Source organism: Quercus suber, unplaced genomic scaffold, assembly GCF_002906115.3.
Source record: "Quercus suber isolate HL8 unplaced genomic scaffold, Cork oak 2.0 scaffold_269, whole genome shotgun sequence".
In the NCBI taxonomy this organism is placed as follows: Eukaryota; Viridiplantae; Streptophyta; class Magnoliopsida; order Fagales; family Fagaceae; genus Quercus; species Quercus suber.
The window spans coordinates 901,904-912,112 of record NW_027069725.1 but is presented as its reverse complement, the minus strand read 5'-3'; the positions used below and the strand labels follow the sequence as shown (position 1 = coordinate 912,112).

The 10,209-nt window shown below is 32.5% G+C and overlaps 1 long non-coding RNA gene across 1 annotated transcript; it reads left to right on the top strand.

Annotated features, from left to right (window-relative positions):
* The first annotated feature begins 7,634 nt into the window (after positions 1-7,634).
* Positions 7,635-8,515, top strand: LOC136070904 (uncharacterized). Its single transcript, XR_010632189.1, has 2 exons — positions 7,635-7,839; positions 7,924-8,515. It is a non-coding gene; the product is annotated as an uncharacterized LOC136070904 (long non-coding RNA).
* The last annotated feature ends 1,694 nt before the right edge of the window (positions 8,516-10,209 follow it).

The following is a 10,209-nucleotide window of genomic DNA, read 5'->3' as shown; positions in this document are numbered from 1 at the left end:
AGGTTGATGTAATTGTCTGTAAATAGTTGATTAGCTAAACTAATAAAAGGGAGCTTTTTAGACTAAATTTGGCTGTAAATAGTAAATTAGCTAAACTAATAAAAGTGAGTTTTTTATACTAGATTTGGCTAAAAACCTGTAGAGGCTGATGTGAATACTCTAAGAGAGAGAGAGAGAGAGAGAGAGAGAGAGAGACATAAATTTTTGCTATGATTCTCAACTTTTTATGGTTGATTTCATTTAATCATTTTGCTTCTTAACAAATTAGTAGTCCCAATTTAATTATTGACTTTTTTTAGCACGTATAATTGTTTAAATGTTACACTTTTCTTATTAAAAAAAATTTCACCTTCTGCTATCATATGATGCATAAAAATTTCTGCCCGGTGTAATGGAATGTTTATGAGTCATATCATCAGTATAAAAAATACTTCACATAAAATGGCCACCTTAGTAGCTTTTTTATTTTTTATTTTTTAGAAGAACCTCAGTATCTTAGTGGCCATTTATATGTCATGTTAGTATTTTTTTTTTTTTTCCATTCTTTTCTATCTCTCATTTTTCCCATTTTAATTTGACTTTCCAATTTGGAAACCAAACAGACAACAAAATCAGAAATAAACCACTCGCAGAAATTGTCACCCATCCATCTAGTTGTACGTATGAGATCCTAGTTCTTCCTCTTTAACCAACAAGGTTGTTGTGACCATACTTGCGAAAATCTCTCTCTCTCTCTCTCTCTCTCTCTCTCTCAGAGCATTCACATCAGCTTGAGTAGGTTTTTAGCTGAATGTAGTCTAAAAAACTCACTTTTTTTAATTGAGCTAATCTATTATTTACAAATAATTACATCAATCTCAGTACTCTATCTCTGTTATGTTTTAATATTATTTCTTTTTCCTTAAATATATATTTTTTAACCCATCCTTCCCAATGTGAGTAAAATATAATTTTTATTTGGTGTATTGACTATTGAGTGAATAGTGCTCAATAGATGTATTGACTATTGAGGTATTGTTTATTGTTAAGTTTTTTTGACAAAACAGGTCAGCATCATTTTTTATGGAACTTGAGTTTTTGAAACTCCAGTTACATGTAAAACTCAAGTTTTAAAAGGGTGGTAAATCACTAATTATTTCTCAAACAGTGGTAAAACAATAATAATTCAGCCAAAGATGGTATTTGGTCATTTTTGCCCTTTGATCAATACCAAGGATTTTGGAAATTCTTGGAATTTTGGAGACTCCTGTTTATCTTATGCATTTTGAAGGAATTGTGGAGACTATAGTCAATCCTATGAAGGAATTGTGGAGACTAGTCAATCCATTACCAGAATGATATGAAGCAGCCAAAAAATGTGAATGCCCCTGTGCAAGCTGCAATCAAACTAAAAGTCGTTAGCTAGGCTGTTTTCAATAAAGGGCATGTTACCGCTTTACTAATAACATGAAAAGGCTTATCTAGCTTCCTCTTGTATCTATTGATATCTATTGAATTTGAAGGAATTGTGGAGATTTTGGTCAATCCTACTACATCTGTTGATTTTGAAGGGATTGTGGAGACTCTAGTCGATCTAATAGTATCTACTTATCAGTGCCAGAGTTTTGAATTATGTTTTTAAGAGTATATTTATGAACTTTAGAGGATCCTTATTCCATGGAGTCTCACCTTATTAAGCAAATGCAGAGAAATATTAACATAATGTTACTCCAACATAAATTTCTTAAAATCTTTACATTTCAATGTTAAATAAGTGGTTTAATTTTTGGTCTTGACCATTCAATGAGACAAACATTCATGGTAAACCCCATATATTATTTAAGACAAATAAATTTATAGGTCTTGACCATTTATTTTATTGTTGATAAGATGATCTTCGTTAATTCTTAAATGGAACTCAAGATTGATCATATATATGTTAAAGCAATATAATCCCAGTTTAATAATATGGTGGAGAGACCTTCGGGCCAGCTAAATCAAGCCTAGCACCAACTGTTTCAATTTTCAAACAAAACACTAATGGCTCTACGCTAGGCAACCTGAGGAGAGTTGGAGGAGGGAGCATTATTAGGAACCACAATGGTGACTGGTTCAGTGGTTTTGCCCAATCAATTGGTATTGCCACTAGCATGGTTGCAGAACTGTGGGTGCTTAGAGATGGCCTAAATCTTTGCATTCAACTTCACCTCTCCTCAGTTGAAATTGAAATGGATGCTTCCTTGATTGTTAATTAGATAAATAGAGGAACCAACACCTCTAGATCCTTATCTCCTATGGTTGATTATTGCAGGACCCTTCTGAGTAGGAATGTAGGATCCCCCAAATACCAACTAAAGCATTACAGCTACAGGGAAGCAAATGGTGTGGTTGATGCTCTAGCAAGGAATGTCACTAATCTTGGAGAAGATTTTGTTATTTTTGATGCCTCTCCTTTTAATATTTTGTTGTTACTTAAAAAAGTTGCTTTAGGTTATGTATATTTATGGCGTTGAATTTGTTGTTTTTCCTCTTTATCGATGCCATAAAACATTACCCCAAAAAAATAACAATTTTTAAAAAAAAATTCTTTGTGTTGTATGATAAATAAAATGTTATGTCCATAACATTTTCATAACAAATTTTAAATAGAATATTATTATTAACTGTTATTAAATGATAAAAAGTAATTTTAACGATGAGTTCAAATTAGAACCGAGAATAAATATAAAAATTAAAAACTGGATGGGAAGTTCCTCACATTATTAATAGAGTAACTGAGTGAGCAACGGTACAATTCTCGAAATCAACCTTGGAGCAGCTCAACTGGTTAAGAAAATATCCAACAAAGACATCTAGATCTGAGAGAAGAAAAGCAACAGAGAGGACATTACCTTTTTACCTACAAATAATAATCTGCCACATCAATAGGTGTGTAACGGTATTGTCAATATTTTTGTCTACATCCCTTCTCTTTTCTCCCTATTTGGGGAAATCAGTGTTTGGTGAGTCCGAATGGAAAAGAAACCACCCATTTTCGTCTTGTAAACGAAAAAAGTGAAAGTTTTTACTTGAGCTTTCCATCTCATTGTTGTCCCCAATGATGACAATTCGGGCTTAGCACTTGATAGAGCAGCAACAACAGTAGTGGCCGCAAAATGTGACGGAGGAAATCAAAACTTCTGAATTAATCAATTTCAAACATTTCAACAAAATAGGTGAAAATTTTGAATGGAAAATAAACGTAAGGGTTTCAACTTTTCAAGGAAGAAGAAATNGACGAACGCGGCAAAACGGCTGCCGCACACGTCCGATGCGGCGACGCGTGATCAGCACTGCTGCTTGCACGTTGGTGCCGCGTCCATTTTTTTTTTTTTTTTCGTTTCCCAATTCGAGCCGACTCGGCAAAGACTCGGGCTGATTCACGACTTGGGTTATATCGGTCCATATTAGCCACAACCACTGATACTGGCATCTAACCAGCCGATTCAGGCCAAAATTCTCAAAAAAAAAAAAAAAAAAAAAAGGGTGCAAAACGCATCGTTTAGACAAAAACCCTATATCTCAATATCTCAGTTCACTTCTCATCTTCAGACTTTAGCTCTCTCTCACTCTCTGGTCTCTGTGCTCCACGCCTCCATGCCACGATGTCTCCCCTTTCTTCGACTCCCCTCTCTCACTCAATCTCACTCTCACACTCACACAATCTCACTCTCAAGAGTCTCAACTCTTAACTCACTCACACTCTACTCTTCGTCTCCCCTCAGGTATCAATCTCAAGCTTTCCATCTTAGTTTTTCATAGCTCTCACACTCTTAGTTTTTCAATCTTAGGTCTCCGTGTTCTGATTTTTTTTTTTTTAAATTTTTATATAAGCTGTAATGTAATAATGTTGTGACTTGGGTTTGATTTTTTATTTAGTTAATAGTTATTACTCATTGTGATTTGTGATTGTGAATCTTTGAACACTAAATTGTGATATGATTTTTTAATTTTTTATATAAGTTGTTTGTAATGTTGTGACTTGTGAGTCTTGTGACACTGGGGTTTGATTTTTTATTTAGTTAATAGTTATCATATATTTGTCAAATTTGGTATATGTTTAAATTTGGTATATGTTTTATATAATGTGAAAAAGTATGCTTAGCAATATATTAAAAATATAAATAAAAATATTTTTAATAATTTTTAATCTCTGTAACCCGCCACACCTGCACCCTACTTTTTCAAAAATTGCCGAGTCCCGCACCTGCACCAGAATCCGGAAATGCACCTTTGCTTCATAGTACTCATATGAGTAAGTCAATTGGAGGAAGATTAGGGGAAAATTCTGATTAAAACCTTTAAAAAAAAAAAAAAAAAAAAAGAAGAAGAAGGAAAAAATTAGACCTACTTCCCCAAGGTTTAAGGAAATTATAAAGAAAATTAGAGTTTTACAAAAAGAGAACACCAAAAAAAAAAAAATTGCACAACTTTTTTAATAATATTAGTTTAAATAAATCTTAGGAGGCAAGTAAAGAAAGCCGAAGAATATACAAGGTTCGACATGATTTATATGTCTAAATGATCATATTTACTATGCTCAACTTCTTAACAATTTCTCACTATTGAGAACTCTCTATTCTGTGTTTTCCAGTGTGACACATTCATTGGGTTTCGCACAAGAGAAAAATATACTCTTTTAAGGCTTATAATGTGTTCTCAGTATTGAAAACATTTCTATCTCTCAAAAAAAAAAAGAAAAAAAAGTATTGAAAACATATTTGACAAAATAAGTTAATTCATGGGTCTTGATCGTTCAATGAGACAAATAAATTTATAGGTCTTGACCATTTATTTTATTGTTGGTAAGATGATCTTTGTAAATCTTAAATGGAACTCAAGTTTAATCATATGTGGTAATGTGAAAGCAATAAACACAAGTTATAATATGGGGGTAGATATCTTTGGCCAGTTGGATCGAGCCCAGCACCAACTATTTTAAGCAGAACACTAATGATTCTTCCTTAGACAACATGAGAAAGCGGCATTATTAGGAACCACAATGGTGACTGGGTCAGTGGTTTTGCCCAATCAATTGATATTATTTTACAAAAGTAGAATACAAAACAAAAGAACCGTTCACCATATGTTAAAGTCATTATAAATATTGAAGTTATCAATTGATTTGACGGACAACTTTTTTTAATAATATTTGTAGGGGTGTTGAGCCTGAAAATTTGTTATGTATTTGGGTTTTGGGCCTATGGCCCAATCCGAAGACATCATCTTGTCCGAGGAAGAAGAATCTTTGTTTAAAGAAAGTGTGATGGTAAGTAGAAAAGTTATCTTCGACCACAATGACTCAACGGGATGAGCCGAGGACAAATACATCCACAACAAACCAAGGCTGAAGTCCGAAAAGGTAATTTGCCAACTAAAGGTAATGTTCCAGGTAGGTCTGTTGGTGCAGGTTAGTATGGCAAGGACATCCGATAGAAAAGCACTCAAGAATATCTAAGGAGATAGCTGCTACCTCCGTATTAAATGTACTGCACCTAACTCCCTGGCTGCATTAATGTGGAGGTGATACCTGAACAATATATTTCAGCCTTATAGCTACCAAATGGAGATGAGTGAAAATGTGCTGATGGGACAAGTATCAAGACCAACCATCTGGCATGCACGTGGAAGATAGAGATTAAAAGGAACAGGAGTATAAAAGGAGAGGGAGGTAACGCCAAAAAGGAGAGGAGGGGATGGTGAAACATTGGAGCAATCTAGAACCAAACTTGTAACCCCATTTAAGATCATTATATAAGAACCAGTATCCTCGGATATTGCCGAGGATATTTATTACTCATCCTACTATTGTCCATCTTCATTCTTTCACCATCAATCTACTTAATTTGTTGTTTGATTAACTAAAGCCCAGTTTTCTAACTCATTTCTCTACAAATTCATTGTTTTGGGCTTTTTGGGCCTAAGCCCATTTATATCTTTGGGCTAGGAATTCAAATCTAGTCCTTACAATATTAATTTAAATAAATCTTAAAAATAATTCCAAATTCTAATTCATCTAAAATTAAACGGTTCCTTGATTTGAATTTTCTCCTTTTTGTAATTTATCTTAATTTTGTCATTTATTATATTATCTTCATTATCAAAAACTCGATTACAATGTCTTCTTAAAAAAAAAGAAAAAAGAAAAGAAAAAGAAAACTTGATTGTCTTTTAAATTTCCAGCATGAATTCACCGTTTTCTTAATATGTTATCCTTTTTCAATTAAACTGTTATTTTAAATTCTCCAAGTTACACTTTCTTCTTAAATTAAAGCTCAATTTTCATTATTTTCATTACTCTCTCTCCACCCCCCTCTTCATTTTTCTAGCAACTTATCTATGTTCTCATCTTTCATTTTGGTATATATTTTTTCAAAAACTTTCAAGTTCATGAACAATTTGATTAGATATTTGATGCACGAAATCTGTATGGTTTTCATAGTATTCTTTGTAAGTCAACTTGTTATTTCATTCTCACATTTCGATACATTCCAATATCTTAAATTTTTTGTGTCATTGCAAAATTTGCATGCTCTAATAGTGCTTACACAGAAATGGTTTGGTAAAAAAAAATCGAAGAGGACTAAAATATATATATATATATATCCTAAAAAAATAAACTCAAAGAATTGAAAACACTAGAATCAAGAAAGAGAGTGCAGGAAAAAATAGTTTAGCTTTCTATTCTTCATATTGATGAAGAAGAGATTGAAGTTGTTTACTTTTGTTCACCAAAAAAAGTTTTTATTTTATTTTATTTTATTTTTAAAAAAAATTATATATATATATATATGAAAAAAAAGTTGTTTACTTTTAGATCTTTAAAATAGCTAAGATGCTTTTATTATTAAGTCGATCATATAAATTATCCAAATTATCCGATCCAAAAAGAGGTGATGTTGCGGAAGTAGTGGTAGTGATGGCGATAAGAGAGTTAATTTCATACTGGAGGCCATATCAATTTGGCCAAGAAAACGATATATTTTGATACTAGTCAGTACATGTGTATCGTTTCAAGTTACCACTAATTCTATAGTAATAATAATAACAATAATAAGTATACAATTATTTCTAAAAAAAAAAATTAATACTATTTAACTAATGTACAATATATTTCTATATATTAAGAGAATTTAGAAATTTTGTTATTGTCTTTTTCATTGTAAAAAATACTTCTAATTTAATTAACTTATCTTTATTTCATGGGAGTTAAAAAAGTAAATTGACAAAAAAATTAAAAATAATCCTATAAAAGAAAAACTATCCCATGTCCCTTACTCCTATATAAAAAAATAAAAAATTCTGTTAAAAATTTCCTTCCTACTTCCACTACCTCAAGTTCTTATAACTTAAAAATTTTTATAAAAAAAAACCTACCCATCGTTCCTATCCAAAAACAAAAACTATCCATTCTCATGTTATATAAAAAAATATCAAAAAAAAAAAAAAAAAACTTTATCGCAAGCGTGAAATGCGTGTAATAAAGCTAGTATAGCTTATTATAATATATAGTATATATAGCTTATTATAATATATAGTATATAGATATATATACACACACACTAATGTACTTTTTTTTGAGTTAAAGATCTGAATTGTACTATTACCGAGTTAAAGGAAAAAACCACATACACCACAGGTCTTTTTCACTTCCCATCACTGACCACAAGTTTCAAAATTTTGCACTGAGATTCACAGGCGGTTTAAACAAGAAAAAGAGGGTGAAATGCCAAAAGTTTGGTAGAAAAACATAAATAAGAAAGAAGTAAAAAAGGAGAAGAAGGCCACATCAGAGAACTGAGAAAGAAGCAGAATCTGCAGGTAAAGAAAATTTTCAAAGATTTTACAAAAGCCTCAACTGCTTCTTCTATTCTTATTCTTGTTCAAAGACCTTCAATTTCTCAGAAATCTACAAAACTATGGAGGTTTTTATTTCGGCCCGGTATCCATTCACCGGCCGAAATTCGGTATACGCTCCGAAGTCAATTCGATATCTCTTGTGGTTTACACATTGCGCCAAAGTTAGAATGGTTGAGTTTTTATAATTGCCCAAATCTTAAGAACCCATTGGTTGAGGAATTATCTAGTCAATATTTGAAGACGATCAAGGGCGAGAGGTGTTGGTGGGAAAGCATTGGAGTGGAGCAAGAGTGGTCCAGGTTATTTGGATGAAATTTTTGTTCCAATTGGTATATTGGATTGCTGAGCACTTGTAAATGTTTCCTAATCAAAACTAGTCTGTGCGTTGCCTTATGCAAGATCATTGGTTCAATGTCAATTGATAGTATATAATTGTAAGCTGAGGCATCTTTAGACCACTTTCTGTTTGATATGCTTATACTCTTGTAACTGCTTCGTTTCAGATTTTAGATATTATATGGATGGCAATTCATACAAAGTACATCTTTGAATGGAATAATCACCATTCATAGTAATAGTAATTTGCAATTGGAAGTTGTCAATAAGGAAAAATATGAATTTCTTTACATTTTTCAAATTTGTTCTTTAAAGAAAGGAATTATTACTGTTTGCGTAATACCCCAGAAAGGCATAAAATTATTGAAGAGTTTACATTGTTTGTACATATATTTCTATGATTAAAGGCATTTTTCCAAGCATCCTCCCTTTTCTCCAAAAGAGTCATTAGCACTACTTCTGGGGGTGTTATTCAACTTATATAAAGAACTTTAATTTCTTGATAGGCTTATATAAAGAACTTTCTTCTAAATAGATGGGGGATATTTTCAATTTATGAATAATACCGTCTGCATTTATAGTGAGATGATTCCCTCTAGACATTTTCAGGAGTTTTTATAGGTATCAGGGAATGATTTAAATGGGTTTAAACTAGTCTAGAGCCAGCATTTGGTATCTCAGCTAGCTGGTTGTCTACTGAAGAGAAATATGATATACAATGATCCACTAATGATTGCTGTCACATGTGCCTATTTACATAATCTTGATTCATGAAGAAAATATGATAACTATGATCATCCCAAAATGATGAAAAAGATAATTTACAGGTATATAAACACAATTTTTTTCCTCCAAGTTAAGGTCTCGTTTTCCTGTGTCTGCTGTATACCTTCCTTAAAGGGACCAGACTCATGCAAGAGTTTCATAACAGACCTGACCTGCAAACAGAATAACTAATTAGATACTGTAAAATCACGCAAGGCATGTATGTAAGAATACTAAATCTTCTATTTCAGCAAAAAGAGTACTTAATTTATGTGGACAAATATTATCAGCATTAAGGGACAATTAATTACATTGAAATTTCACTGCTCAGAAGAGAGAGAGAGAGGGGAAAGAGGTAGAGGTTGAAGGGGCATTGGAAGAGTATAAGAGATTAGAGTAAAAATGAAATTAAATAGCTTCCTATAGAGAAGAAGGGTCACCTGGAATGTTATGAATGTGCTGGAATATTATGAATGTGACAGAAGAAACTACACCACTCATGCACAAAAACTATGCTATATGTATATGTAGTCTTGCATCCACCATAACACTGGTTACCAATTTGGATTATGTGTATTCGTGTACTCAATTTCCTGATATTCAACCCTCCTATGCATACTGTCGTGATTTTGCCGGTAAGCTTGAGCTTTGTGATAAAGTGGGAGAACAATCACCCTGGGCTCAAGGGTTCTAAAGTGCACTATCACATTCATATCTATTTTTCATTTTTTTGACAAGTAATTAATTATATTGAAACAAGAGCAAAGAGGAGTGAAGCCCTAATACACAGGATGTGTACTATCATGTTATAATTATGGTCCAACATTATCATAGATATAGCTGTTTTTTCATAACATGGAAAATTTTCGAGATTGTTCTTCCAGTTATAGAACTGAAGGTAAGGAGTTGAGAATTGTAGATTATTTAGGTTCAACAATCAGATACAAACCTGGTAATAGCTTGCTTTAAAATGCAAACTTGGATAGTAAGCTCGTGGTTGACATCCCCATAGCCGCCCAAATAAAGTATCTCCTCCAATAAGATTAATGGCTTGTTTGGAAGTTTAGAGAGGGAGGAGAGTAGAGGGGAGTAGAGGGAAGGAGAGTAGTGGGGAGGAGAGTAGAAGAGAATGATTCACCTCCACCTTATTTGGATGTTTTTAAAATTAGTAAGGGGGAAGGGAGTAATTAGTTCTTCTCCTTGTGTAATTTTGATAATAAGGGTAAATTA